Source organism: Muntiacus reevesi, chromosome 6 (genome assembly GCF_963930625.1).
Source record: "Muntiacus reevesi chromosome 6, mMunRee1.1, whole genome shotgun sequence".
Taxonomy (NCBI): domain Eukaryota; kingdom Metazoa; phylum Chordata; class Mammalia; order Artiodactyla; family Cervidae; genus Muntiacus; species Muntiacus reevesi.
In genome coordinates, this window is record NC_089254.1 from 5058023 (window position 1) to 5072633 (window position 14611).

General features: G+C 47.2%; 1 protein-coding gene across 1 annotated transcript in view; it reads left to right on the top strand.

Moving 5' to 3' along the window:
• Positions 1-4204: 4204 nt before the first annotated feature.
• DDC (dopa decarboxylase) overlaps positions 4205-14611 on the top strand; it is an 89380-nt gene continuing 78973 nt past the window's right edge. The window contains exon 1 of the mRNA XM_065939068.1: positions 4205-4342. The gene's annotated coding sequence lies outside the window, so the exon portion shown is untranslated. The remainder of the gene's footprint in view (positions 4343-14611) is intronic.

Below are 14611 nucleotides of genomic sequence, written 5' to 3' on the forward strand. Positions count from 1 at the left end.
AACCATGCTTTAAGGGTGGGCTGCACAGATGTACCAAACCTGCGATTCTGACACTTCCTCTTCAGAATGGACACCTTCAAGATGATGCAAGGCAAGTATAATCCTGGTCTTACTCCCAGGGGTCCTGACTCAGAAGGCTGGGTAGGAGACAGACCCATGCCTCTGTACCAGCTCACCAAGATTCAGTGCAGCTCCCACGGGAAGGAGAATTCTAGAAGCTGCCCCAGGAGCCAGGCTTGTGTGTTCCACATCCTCAGGCCCCTCTCAAAGCTACAGAATTAAAATCTCTGACTTGGCGATAAAAGCATTCGGCCAGCACAGGGGGGTGAGACCATCCCCAACTTACGATGAGCTTCGGGATTTTAGGGTCCAGGTACCCACTGTGTTTTCATCCCTCCCAAGCCACCAGAGCTTTCAGCTCCTAAGATAGTGATCTTGGTAGAATGTGATGGGAAAGGCTTAGAATTAAACCCAAAAATGCCTGAAGCTGTCCTGGAGAACACCCAGTGAGCACACGGCCGGCATAACTGGAAGGCCACTGGGGACTCAGTCCCTGGCAAGACTCAGGCACCTCCAGACTCTCTCTGCCCGCTGACAGGCCCCATATGGTGGAGGCCGTACAACCCCCATGGTGCCCCCTCCCCACCCCCGCACTCCGGCCCGACCAGGGGTACACAGCCAGCTGCAGCACAATCGGGGCTGGCCCTTGGCCTCTGAACTCTCCGACCAGGGATCCTCTCGTGCCTCCTCGCCACTCTCATCACACTGGGTCACCCACAGAGGCTGGCAGCAACCTGCATGATATTGTACAGAATCCCCGGGGGTCTGTGGCCAGGTAGCTGGGCAAAATCAAGGCCTCCTGAAGGACGGAACCGTCCTCTCTCCCCCTGCCTGATCACCCAGCAGGAGCCTCTTCTGGCCTTTAACCCCGTCCTCCTTTGCAGTTGGGCCACTAGCACTACATCTGCACCCCCGCCCCCCCACCAAATGAGGTGAAAAAGCCAATGCGATAGGGAATTCTAGTGGTCCAGTGCTTAGAATGTGCTACTTTCCCTCCTGGGGCCCAGGGTTCGAGTTCTAGTCAGGGAACTCAGATCCTGTAAGATCTTGCAAGCCATGGCAGTGCAGCCAAAAGAAAAAGGAATGTGTGAAACCTAATGGAAAGTATTAGCCTAATTATGATTAGTTTGAGTAGCTGAGCAGCGTATAGCTCTGTCTGCACTCAGTCGAGCCAACTGGCCCCACCCGGGGCTCCCCCACTGTCCTCAGGTCCTGCTGAGGCCTGACCCCTCCCAGGCTGAGGCCTGCTCCCTTCTGAGCTTGAAATGATGGAGGAGATAGAAGCCCCAAATCCCCAGAAGAAAACTACAAATAGCTAAGGAACATATGAGCACCACTTTTTAAATGAAATGAACTGTAAGTACTGGAATAGCTGCTTGCCATTAAAGGCTGCCTCCTCCAGCTTTTGTGGTTACTCTTGAATCCTCACTTGCAGATTTTACAAACCCCAGCCTCCTTTATTTCTCTAGAGAGAGAATTACCCGCAGTGACATCTGTCGTCTTTGATCATAACCTGTGGTAAGAAACGCTGTCATCTAGTGGCCAATGTGCATACACACACACATACATAACTGAAACAGAAATTTCAGAAAGCACCCTTTCCCTTGTTAGGTGCAAAGCCCCCTCTTTCCTATTCTGTTCTGTTCTACTTGCTCTCCTTTTTTAAAATGCTGGTCATGAAATCTCCAAACTGGTTTCATGATCCAACGATAGGTCAATCCCAGTGAAATGAAAAACACTGAATTGGAGAAGAACCAGTTTGCAGGACTGACACACCCAACCTCAGACTCCCTCTGAAACTGCAGTCACCAAGGGCGTGTGGACTTGCTAGAAGCAGAGAGAAGTGGGTCAATGGAACAGAACAGAGAGCCTGGAAACAGACTCGCACGAAGAGCATCAACTCATCTCGGACACGAGACCAAAGGCAACACAGCAGAGCAGAGGCAGTCCTTCCAACAGACGGAGCTAAAACAACTGCCCCCGACGCGCAAAAGATAAACCCAGACACAGACATCGCACCTCCACAAAAACTAACTCCAAATGGGGCACAGACCTGGATGTAGGATGCAAAACTACAGAACTCCCAGAATATGACATGAGAGACAACCTAGATGAATAGAGGATTTGGGGGTGGCATTTTGGCTATAATACCAAAGGCACAATCCACAGAGGTAGAAAGCAAGCTGGACTTCATTAAATTTAAAACTTCCACCCAGCAGAAAATATGAAGCTGACATTGCCAAAAACTCCTAAGAAAAGTGGCTTTTCCAAGAAAATTTGTTTCCTTGGACATTTCTCCTCCGCAGATTCAGTCTCAGGGTTCGGGCTAGGATTAGGGCTAGGGCTTAGGGGTTAAGGGTTAGGGGTTAGGTTTGTTTGGGGTTGGGGTTAGAGTTAGGGTTTAGGTTGAAGTCTTTAGGGTGATAGGGTTGGGGTGGGGTCAGAGTTGGGGTCATAGTCATCATCAGTGTGACCCCTTGACCTTCCACCCCCCGCTTCACTGGAGGCTCCAGGGCCCGCTTGCTGGTCTCCACCAAGCAAGGATATTGAGGTTCCTACACATGTCTCCAGGGCTTCCCAGGTGATACTAGTGGTAAAGAACCCACCTGCCAACACAAGAGACATAAGAGACACCAGTTTGATCTCTGGGCCGGGAAATTCCCTGGTGGAGTGCATGGCAACCCACTCCAGTATTCTTTCCTGAAGAATCCACCCCATGGACAGAGGATCATGGTAGGCTATATTCCATAGGGTCACAAAGAGTTGGACATGACTGGAGCAGCTTAGCACTCATGCACAGGTGTCTTCAGACCAGATGGCATGGTTTTGACCCTGTAGAGAGTTGCTCAGTGTAACCAAGGCATGAATCTCACTGGGAGAGGAAAAGTCTTCTGAAGATCATGGATTGGGGGCCGCTTTACTGTGTCTACCTAGAAGATCTACCCAGAAACCCCTCCCCAGTGAGGTCTACACATAACAACACTGGAAGGGATTCTTTAACGCCAAGCTTTCCAGGTCACGTGGTACAATAACAGTACCTAGAATTTCCACTCCAGCATCAGTGAGCCTCCAGCATTGACCCGTGGACACAGGACTTAGTTAAGGAGCCTTGGCAGAGGCTGTCCATGACTCATCACTTTTGGGCACACAGCTGACGGGTCCGGTGACTCTGCCCGAGGCTGTCTCAGCACCAGAGCTTGCTGCGCCTGAGTGAGGGCTGAGCCGGGGGCTCACCAGCCTGGACAGGCGGGCGCTCTGTCCTCCCTCCCTGAGTCCTGCTGCGTGGGGCCTGCCCACCCGGCCACCACAGGGGTAAGTGGCTTGGAAATGTGGCCGGTACTGCTTAACAAAATAACAACTAACAGAATAAACAACCTGCACTCTAGTCTGTGTCTTAGGGCAGCTTTGGAGGAACCCAGACTAAGACAAGAACATCCCTGGAGTTGGATGACGGGGCTATAGAAGGGAAAACTCCCTGCCCAAAGGTCAGATCCTCACAATTTACCTCCACCAGTGTGCTTGCAACCCAGACCTCAGCAGGATATTTGAATATAGGAACAAACGATTTTAAAGTTCCTCTTGAAAGAAATATATATGAAAGCAGCAAGGATTCTTTTTTAAGAAAAATGATAAAGGATTTCTTGCCTTCCAAAACCCCAAATGCATTACAAAGTGATGCATTTGTATGTATGCCTGAAATTAACCCAACATGGTAAATCAGCTATACTTCAATTAAAAAAATTAAAAATAAAAAAAATATTTTTAAAAGGAAAGAGGCAAAGTTTACACACTGTAGCCCTGGCACAGAAATGAAAGAACAATTCCACGGGACCAAAACAACAAGCTCAAGAAACAGAAATATTTTTCAAAAATCATGTTAGAAGGATTAGCTTACTCTATGGAGGAAAAAAAAAATCAGAACTTTACCCTATGGCTTACCCTAAAATAAATGTCAGATGGAGGAAAGTTCTAAAGGCAAATATCTAAAAGTATAAAGTACTAAAAGGAAACAGAAATAAATGTGTGCACATTCTGAGTGAAGAATCGTTTCCCTGTTTCCCCAGAGATTTCTCAAGATTTCCTTGACCTTTATCACCATTAGAAATTAATGTTTAACCAGCATATGACGCTGAAAAGGCAAGGACTCGTGGATCTGAAGCAGTGAGAAGAGTGCAGGGCTTCAGCCCAACTCCCCAGCTGCTCCCACATATTCTTCCCAACCCCCAAAGCTGTCAAATCTCAGACAGGAGTGGAGACCCAGCAGAGCCAGAATTCCCAGCAAGTAAGTCCTGCTTTCTGACTTGATTACAACTTGCAGATGGCAAGCCCTGTGGCTTTAGTCTGCAGCCCAGTACTGGGCTTTGGCGTGAAGCTCAACTGGCTTGGGGAGCTGGAGCTCACAGGGGCAGCCTGCCGCCTGAGCCTGGGGGTGCTGAGCTGATGGTGCTGGGGCTCACAGGTGCCTGCACCCACCCGTGTGATGAGGCAGGCGCGGGGTACCATCTCTGGGTGGCTGCTGACAGCGAGCACGGGACACATGTGGACTCCTCTGCTCTCTATGGCACACCACTCATGGGGTTTGGGGCTCCAAGCCCCGTTTCTTCCTGTCTGAAATGGGGATTTTAACTGTACCTACCTTGTCAGGTTTTGGGGAGTGCTGACTCTCATAATGTATGGAAAATACTCAGCATATCGGAGATGCTGAGTAAACGTTAACTCTTGTTAGAGATGTTTGTACATTTCTCACAACTGTGACTCTGCAAGACTGTCCCTTCATGGCATGTGGTGTAGTCTCCTCAGAGGTAAATTCAGAATCTACCTGTGCAGTGGGATTTGAGAGAACTGAAAGATCTTCCCTGCCAACCTAGCAGGCTCACTGTAATCCCATCGGAAGATACAATTCTGGAGGAGAAACCTTTGCTTCTCCATCCGGCTGGAGTTAAAATAAGAACTTCTGGGTGTTCGTTATGTGCTGAGATTCACATACTTGGTCCCCAGTCGCATCCTCATTTCACAAGGAAGAAAACTGAGGCCAAGGAGGTGAGAGATGTGGCCCAAGACCTCGGAACTCACGGCCACAGACTGGGACCTTCCTGAGCCATCTGAAGCTTTCTGTCCTGCTCCTCTGGGAGATGGTGCCTCTTTAAAGCACCTGCCGAGCCTGGGGCTTGCAGTGGGCACCCCAGGAAGAGTTAGCAGGAGCTGCTTGGAGATCAAGGAGCAGGGTCTGGAGAGATTGGACGGGAGGTGCGGGGCTGTTGAGGGGGTTGTGGGGAGATGGAAAAAGTGGGAGGGGGAAATTCAGGGCACAGCTGGGGGGAGGAAAGTGCAGGGCTGAACAAGCAGTGGGAGGCTCCGGGCTCAAAGCGGGTGCGGGCACATGGGCATGGTCTTCTTGGGAAGTTTCCCCGTGCCTGGCCTAGGGGGCCGAGTGCTCCCAGTCCTTGCGGTCCCCTTAGGAGAGGTCCTGATGGCCATCTTCCGAGGACCTCAGGGGGCTGTCTGTCAGCCTAGTGATCCCCTGTGATGGGGCCAGATGACAGGTCTGAAGGAGTTCACCCCTGCCCTTTGGGCTCACCTGTATGAAGGCTTGGGACAGACATGCACCAGAGAACTTCACTCAGAGTGGATTGATGACATTCTGAAACCAGGAAAATGCTGGTGCTGCTTAAAATTTAAGTCATAACTTCCAGACTTTTAAAAATTACTAAATGATGCTTAAAGAGGCGGAACCCTGAGTTTCTTTTTTATTTTTTTTTATTTTTTTTTAAATTTTTTTATTAGTTGGAGGCTAATTACTTCACAACATTTCAGTGGGTTTTGTCATACATTGACATGAATCAGCCATAGAGTTACACGTATTCTCCATCCCGATCCCCCCTCCCACCTCCCTCTCCACCCGATTCCTCTGGGTCTTCCCAGTGCACCAGGCCCAAGTACTTGTCTCATGCATCCCACCTGGGCTGGTGATCTGTTTCACTATAGATAATATACATGCTGTTCTCTCGAAACATCCCACCCTCACCTTCTCCCACAGAGTTCAAAAGTCTGTTCTGTACTTCTGTGTCTCTTTTTCTGTTTTGCATATAGGGTTATTGTTACCATCTTTCTAAATTCCATATATATGTGTTAGTATGCTGTAATGTTCTTTATCTTTCTGGCTTATTTCACTCTGTATAATGGGCTCCAGTTTCATCCATCTCATTAGAACTGATTCAAATGAATTCTTTTTAACGGCTGAGTAATATTCCGTGGTGTATATGTACCACAGCTTCCTTATCCATTCATCTGCTGATGGGCATCTAGGCTGCTTCCATGTCCTGGCTATTATAAACAGTACTGTGATGAACATTGGGATACACATGTCTCTTTCAGATCTGGTTTCCTCGGTGTGTATGCCCAGAAGTGGTATTGCTGGGTCATATGGCAGTTCTATTTCCAGTTTTTTAAGAAATCTCCACACTGTTCTCCATGGTGGCTGTACTAGTTTGCATTCCCACCAACAGTGTAAGAGGGTTCCCTTTTCTCCACACTCTCTCCAGCATTTATTGCTTGTAGACTTTTGGATAGCAGCCATCCTGACTGGCGTGGAACCCTGAGTTTCACTGCACCCCAGCCTCCGATGACTGAGGAAGAACAGGGGTGGTTCACTTTACAGCAAGGTCATTAACAAGTAATCTATTAAGTAACGTGACTTTATAAAATGATAAAAGGTTCAGTCCACCAAGAAGTAATATAGTTCTAAACACATGTAGACCTAATGGAAAAGCCTTAAATATATAAAGCAAATTTTGGCACAACCATGAGGAAAAATCAGCAAATTCACCACCATAACAGATTTTAATACATCTTCAGCAATGACAGTGAGCTGAACGATAGAACAAGCTAACAAGAACATTAGTAAAGATTTAAAATATGTCAACAAGTAACAGTCTTGGTTTATTGGATGTACTGTTTACCCAATGATTAGAATAACCTTCCACCTGATAATAGAAAACACACTTTCTTCTCAAGAGTACATGAAATGTTTACAAAAATTCAGGATGTATTCATAGCAGGCTGTAAGGCAAGTTTCAGAGTCGATCAGAGAATTGCTAAAATACCAGCCACTTTCCAATCACAGTTCAATTCAGTTAACTAAATTACAGCTGAAGAAAAAAATAAGTAAAAATTGCTGTGCATGTCTGAAAATTTTAGGGAAGCTACCATTTAACTCATGAATCAAATTTAAAATTTAACAGAAATTAAATAATGCTTGGAAATAAGTGATAAGGAAATATACTAATTTTAAAACGTGAGCTATGTATTGAAAGCAGCACACAGAAGAAAACAAATAGTTTTAAATGCTTATATTAGAAAGTAAAAAGGCCAAAAAAATAATGAGGTAATCCCTCAAATAAAGATGTTAGTAAAAGAACAACAGGATAAAGATCACTGCATGTAGGCAATAATAAAGACAAAGAAGATAAATCAGTGAAAAAGAAAATAAATGTAAATGAAAGAGGATCAACAAAGCCCAAGGGTTGTTTTTAAAAAAAAAAAAAAAAACTAGTACAATAGACACAGTTTTGGTAATATTAGCTAAAGACAAAAAGAGACAGGAATAGATAAATAATATAGTAATAAAAAGGGATATAATTATAGATCCAACAAACTAAAAAGCTAATGACTGTATCATAAAAAAGTTCTTGTCATTAAATCTAAAAAACTGATGAAATAATATCAAATTGGGTTCAAGGAGAAGTAGAAGTCCTGAAGAGTCCTATAATAAAAATAAGCTGACATTAAAAATATTTCCTCAGAAATGAAGGGGAGGGTCAAATGATTTTATGTATGATTTTTTACACTCTTTTCAGTTCAGTTCAGTTCAGTCACTCAGTCGTGTCCGACTCTTTGCAACCCCATGAATCGCAGCACTCCAGGCCTCCCTGTCCATCACCAACTCCTGGAGTTCACTCAAACTCATGTCCATCGAGTCAGTGATGCCATCCAGCCATCTCATCCTCTGTCGACCCCTTCTCCTCCTGCCCCCAATCCCTCCCAGCATCAGGGTCTTTTCCAATGAGTCAACTCTTCGCATGAGCGACTGCAAAATTCCAAATTTCAAAATTATATGACTGTTTCAGAGAATCAAAAAAGAAGAAATTACCTTCAGATCAGTCTGTGACACCATAGAATCTGATACTAAAACTCGAAAAAAAATTCTATACAAAATGTTAGTGCACCACAGTTTTATCCCAAGAATAAAAAAATATTTGAACATTAGAAAATTTATTAATGTGACTCATCACTTAACAATTCAGAGGAGGAAAACCATAAAATTTTTTATTTTTGGTGCAGAAAATATTTTGATAAGATTAAACATCTATTTATTTTTAAAATAGGAATAGAAGAAATTGTCTAATAAAGAATATCCAGGGACTTCCCTGGCGGTCCAGTGGTTAAGACACCACATTTCCAATGCAGGGGAACAGCTTCAATCCCTGGGTGTGGAACAAGATCCTTGCATGCAACGTGGCCAAAATTTTTTTTTAAAAAATACTATCCGATAAAAACTGGCTGTGAATAGTGAAATTTTAGAAGTGGTCCTTTTAAAGTCAGTGGGATGAGATGTTCACCACCACTGCCTCTATTAATACTGCTTCAAAGGCCCTAGAACAGTGACAGGCACACACAGAATTTTAAAAGTTAAGTTTTCTAGCAATCACATTAGCAAAATTAAAAATATGTGTGCACTAGAGTAGAATAGTTTACGTAAAACAACAAAGTGAAACATAGCCCTTCAAATTGTGTAGTGGGGAAAATTTCCACATTGCTTCAGTTTTTAGATTTAAATTTCAATTATGAAATAACATTAACAGAAGCATTCATTTCCGCAGGAGCACTGACTGCACTTCAAGAGCTCAGTAGCCAGATATATGGTTCATATCTCTGATGCGGGACAGTACAGTCCTAGACAGTGCAATGAGACAAGAAAAATAAATATGTAAAAGAACTAGAAAGAACAACATTTTCACGATTCACAGATGATTACATTGAAATCCACCTGAATTAACAGACAAATTATTGAAAATTCTGAGAATATAGTTAGGTGGCCAGAAAAAACATCAAGCACAAAATCAATTGCAATTACATATGTTGGCAATAAACAGCTATTTTCTTGGATTATGAACAAGAAAAATCACTTTTTCACATTATGAGACATTTGTTTCCATTTCTGATAAATGCTTGTGTTTCTACTGAATTGTGTTCTTTCACTGAAAAGTTCTTTCTAAATGCATATTTCTAAACCTTTCATTAGTGATATGCATTTCAAATCCTTTCCTCCACTCTACAGGTTGTCTTCCTAATTTACGTAATTTGAAGAACAGATATTTTTAACAGTAATGTAATCAAATTTATCAGGATTTTATGGTTAATTGATTGAGCAAACCACTTAAGAAATCTTCTTCCTCTACATTCATAAAGATATGTCTATTTTTCTCTATTGTCCTAAGAAGTTTGCCTTCACAGTTAAGAATTTAATCTACTGGAATTTATTTTTGTATATAGAGTGAGAAACAGATTCAATTTCATTTTTTTCCAAGCAGCCAACCAGTTGTTCTAGAACCATTTAATAGTTTAATCTTCCTCTATTGATTTGCAATTCCACAAGTTTATTTTCTAAAATTTTTGTGGCGTTTTTTCCTGGGCTCTCTATTCTGCTAGCTTAGCTGTTATCCTTATATCAAAACTGTTACAGTTCTGCAGGTTCATCTGCTTGATACTAGTAGAGCAGGAATGTAATATTCTTTTCTCAAGAACATGCTGGTCATTCTCAGACTTATGCTTTTCCATTCATATTTTAGAGTCAAATATCTGGGTGGGATTTTGATTAAAGTGCTATTGAATTTGTTAATCAATTTGAGTAAAATGGAAATATTTACAATATGGAGTGTTCTTACTGGTGAGTGGTCATTTATTTCCATTTATTTAGGTCTTCTTGAGTGTCCTCCCATGAGCTTTTGTGTCTCTTCATACAAATCTTGCACACCTTTTGTAAGATATTGTTACGGCCATTCCTGGTGTCCTATTCCTCTCTGAGTCAGAGCTTATCACTGTCCCTGGGACGGGGAAGAAGCCGCCCAGTTTACCAGCAGGGAGAGAAGCAGGTCCAAGCTCAGACCTGGGGCTTGATGTCTCAAGCCTGCACTGCATCTCCAGGCCACTTCACATCTTCTTGTTTCTTCTTGCTGTTGTTCAGTTGCTCAGTTGTGTCCAACTCTTTGTGACCCCATGGACTGCAGAACGCCAGGCTTCCCTGCCCTTCACCATCTCCTGGGGTTAGCTCAAACTGATGTCCACTGAGTCAAAAATTCTTGTTTCTACCTTCCAAATCAACTCAAATCTATTTATTCTCTTCCCTACAATCTAATCTCCAAGCAACAGTTGGTGGAGCATATAAACCTGAGGAATGACATTTCTCAGCCTCAACGACTTCAGTGCCTGGAAATCCCCTCCAAGAACAGCCAGGCCCCCATGCTTGGGCTCCCTTCTGGGCGGTTCCCTTCACAGGCTTGGCTTCTTTCTGGTCAGAGCTGGCCACTGTGGCTTTCCCTCGGCTTCTTCGCGCACCGTCTGCGTCCACCCCTGGGCGGCCACACGGCAGGCTCATTTGGCAGTGCCCGGCCTGCCTGGTGAGGGACGCCCTGCTGGGTCACGTGTGCTAGCTGTGTGACCCTGGACACATTTCGGAGCCTCTCCAGGCCTCCATTTCCTTATCTATAAACTGGGGGTGATGAGCATATTTACCTTCTTATGGGAGTTGTGAGGGACCGAGTGATTCCGTGTGTGTGGGGGAACGCCCATACAAGAAACCTTTTAAATGCTAAATATAGTATCATTGCAGTCACTGTGAAACGAAAGGCTTCACTCTGGTCTCAGGGCGCCCTCTCGCAGAGGCCGGTCATCACACCGGGATCCGTGCACTCAGCGACACAGGATTCACAAGAGTCTGCGCCGGGCCAGGCTCCCGGCTCAGCGGGCAGCGCGTGCAGATCCCGCTGGAGCCAAGCTTTCCGGCCAACCCGTCCAGCTTTCCCCCTGCCTTCCCGGCCTCTAATCGTGCAGAGCGGGGCCGGGAGACCAGATCCTCTGTGGCTCCTGGCGAGGGGGTTCAGAGCTCAGTGGGCACAGCACCCTGAGGTCTGATGCCTGCACTCGGAGCTGCGCGCAGGGAGGGAGGAGGAAGCTGGGCCCAGACGGGCCAGGTCCCTGCAGGCCCCGCCCACAGGCCCGCCCACAAGCCCCGCCCCAGCCTTGGCCACGCCCCAGCCTTGACCCCGCCCACCGCCTTGGCCCCAGCCTGCAGGGGACCCAGCAAGGCAGATGCCCCTTTGAGCTGATGCTGTGTCTTTAACGCCAGGGGGGAATGGCTGCCTGTGGTCTGTGCGGAGGTCCCACCTCCTGGCTGCAGCACACGCCATATGTGTTTATGTTTGTGATGGTGTGTGTATGTGCATGGTTGTGTATGTGTGTACCTGTGTGTATGGCGTTTGTATGTATGCCCTGTGTAGTATACGTGTGCATGTGTGTGCCTGAGCGTGTGTGCCGTGAGAGAGTGGATGGCGGGAGCAGGGGACGCTGGTGCCCTGCTGGCCTACGTGGGCTCCGGCCAAGGTGGGCTCTGGTCTCAAGCCTAGGTGGGCTCTGGCCCAGGTGGCCCAGGCCCTTGGAACCTAAGCCCGCCTTAACTGAGGAAGGAGCCCTGCTCCATGAGGCCTGGGTCAGCCTGCACAGTGAGGTGGGTGAGATGGGAAGCCCAAGTTTGAAGAAATCCCTAATGTGAACGCTGGTCAACTTCAGGGGTAAAAGAACAGGATTCAAATCGTTGCCTGCCTCTTCTGTTTCTCCATCTGGGCTCCTGGGCTGGGCACTTGCAGCCTGCTGTGGCCAGGGCAGTCCCCTGCACAGCACAGCGGGTCCCGGTGGCCCCAAGCAGGTACCGCACTGACCCAGGGCAAGTCCTCTCACTCGCCTTGCCCAGGCCGGCCTTCCTTTACCCCTTGGAAGAGCCAGGAGCCTTCTGCTGATCAGAGGTTGCCTGGAGAGACCAGGAGAACTGGCCCCGGTCCGGGTCCCGTAAGGGCCCTGGGACCCTGAGCCCCTTGCCTTGTCTTCTTGCCCTCCCCTCTCCCAGGCTCTGCAGTCTCCGCCATCCCTGGTCCCTGCTCTGCTCTGCGGGACCCTCACGTCCTGTGGAGGGTGGGGAGAGGAGGGCGGGGGGTGGGGGGAGATGCTGTGGAGTAAATAATCAGAGCGGGCTGCTCTGATTGGCTTTGGGGAGGCGGACACTCTGTCTACATAAATGGCAATTGCATCCTCTGTGCCTTTTAACTGTCACCAAGGAGGAGAGAGAGAGGGAGAGAGGGAGAGACAGAGAGCAAGCACCTCGGGCTGCCTGTGAGTACCGCTGTTTGTCCTCATAGCCTGGGGGACCAGACTCAGAGGGGAAGCCAGTTCCTGGTGCCGGGGCACCTGAAGTTTGGGGATCTTGGGGATTGCAGCTGGGTGGATCTCCTCTGGCCAGCTGGGAGGGGTGCCTCAGCTGTGTGCAGGTGTGGCAGGCTACCAGAACTTTTTGAGAAGATGGTGCCAATCTAAGCTCCCTCTTTTCGTGTGTGGCATGTCTAAGCAACAGGTGAGATAGAGAATCAGAAACTTCTGATAATTTTTAGCCCATGATCTCTGAGCCATAATAGCAACAGAACAGAGCAAGTAGAAATTATTTCTCAGGCTGGTTCGTGGTGCATCTGAAGCACACAGAGGCCAGGAGATGGAGGCCAGGGAGAGAATATGGACCCCTCTTGTCCTCTGCTGTGAAGGGCATCCTACTGCACAATGCTTGTAAAAATCAACTGGGTTTGATGTTTGCAAAGGGCTAAGGACACAGCAGGTAGTCATTAATGTGATCTGTATTACTAATAATCAAGTAAGTAAACTGCAGGTGCGAAATGGGGGGATTCTAAAGCTGGTGGGGGAACCATCTGCTCAGGGTATGTTATTTTCTCCCGCTTTCAAGGGAAATTCAAGCAGGCGACTTGGGTTTTCCCCTTCATCCTATTTCTCTCACAGGCTCCAAGAGTTGGGGTCTTTACAGTTGATTTCTCATTTAAATAGCAGTGTTTTTCTTCTGAGACAGAACCAAAAACAGAGGGGACTGTTGCCACATAAAAAGCAGCCAGGACAATGGTCACCCTGGAGTGGTTAAGACATAGGCAAGATGAGGAGAATCTGGGTGTTTCTTGAAAAAATTTGTGAGATTCACAGCAACCTCTCTGTCTCCCCGAGGTCCATGACAGGTGGGCTGGCAGTTTGCTTACAATGATGAAAATAAAACAAAATCCCTTTGTGAAAGTGTTAGCCTCTCAGTTGTGTCCAGCTCTTTGCAAACACATTGACTGTAGTTCACCAGACTCCTCTGTCTAAGGGCTTCTCCAGGCAAGAACAGGAGTGGGTTGCCATTTCCTTAAACCTCCACGAATTCAAATAAATAGCTGGGCAGTTTATTTATGCACTTTCCCTCTTCATGATGTTTATTCTGAAGGTTTTACCCTGTTAACTCTTCATCTGAGCCTGGTGGCAAGTCTGGGGAGAGACTGACTCCCTCCATATTTTAGAAAAGCTGTCCTTAGTTTCTCAGATCTCTTCGGCATTTCTGGAGGAGGATGCTTGGGGTGTAGGAGGGCAGCGACTGGCACACAGCCTCCGAGGGAAGGTTAAAATCCCCCTGTGCTCTGCATGCAGCTAGGGTCCCTGTAAGTGGGGGTGTGGGGGACCCCAGGCCAAAGGGAATTGGATGGTCTTCTGCGCTCACAGACCACGTGGGAAACTGATGAGCTGAGGGGCTTAGTCCAGCCACCTGCTTCCCTGAGCCCATCTCCTCATCTCGAGAGTGGGGATAATTTTGCTGCTTTGCAAAGCTGCTGTGGAGATTTAGGGTAGAGGTGAAGGGCTACCCCCAGCCATGGACAGTCACCATTTGGCATTTGTCAGGGTTTGGAGGAGCTGGGGGAGAAGTGCTTCTGCCAGGTCGTTCAGCCTCTGCCTATTTCTGTTTATGTTGGGACCAGCCCAGGTTGGGGCCCAGTGCCCTGACCTGGAGCGTCTTCTTCTGGCCCAGGTGGGAGCCCCTCGGGATGGGCGCTCTGACTCCTCAGGCCATGTGAGAACGTAGGTGGCAGACAGCCCAGGTGTGTGTGTGGCTGTCCGGCCACCGGGGTCAAGAGGAGGCTGGCTTCAGGGTCAGAAACGCCAGCACAACGGTTCCTCTTACTGGCTCTGTGGCCTCGGAAAGAGCATCCGCCCCTCAGAACCTCAGCAAAATGGCAGTGTTAACACTGGCCAGGGTGCTGAGAGCGTGAATGATGTACGGCATCCAATGAGCTCAGCAGAAGGTCAGGCAACACGGATTCCTTTGTTTTCTTGGGACATAGGATGTAGCCACCAAGTGGCAAGTGTTCCCAGGATTCGACTTGGGGGGAGCCTCAGTTGCAAGCTTCTGAGCGACGTG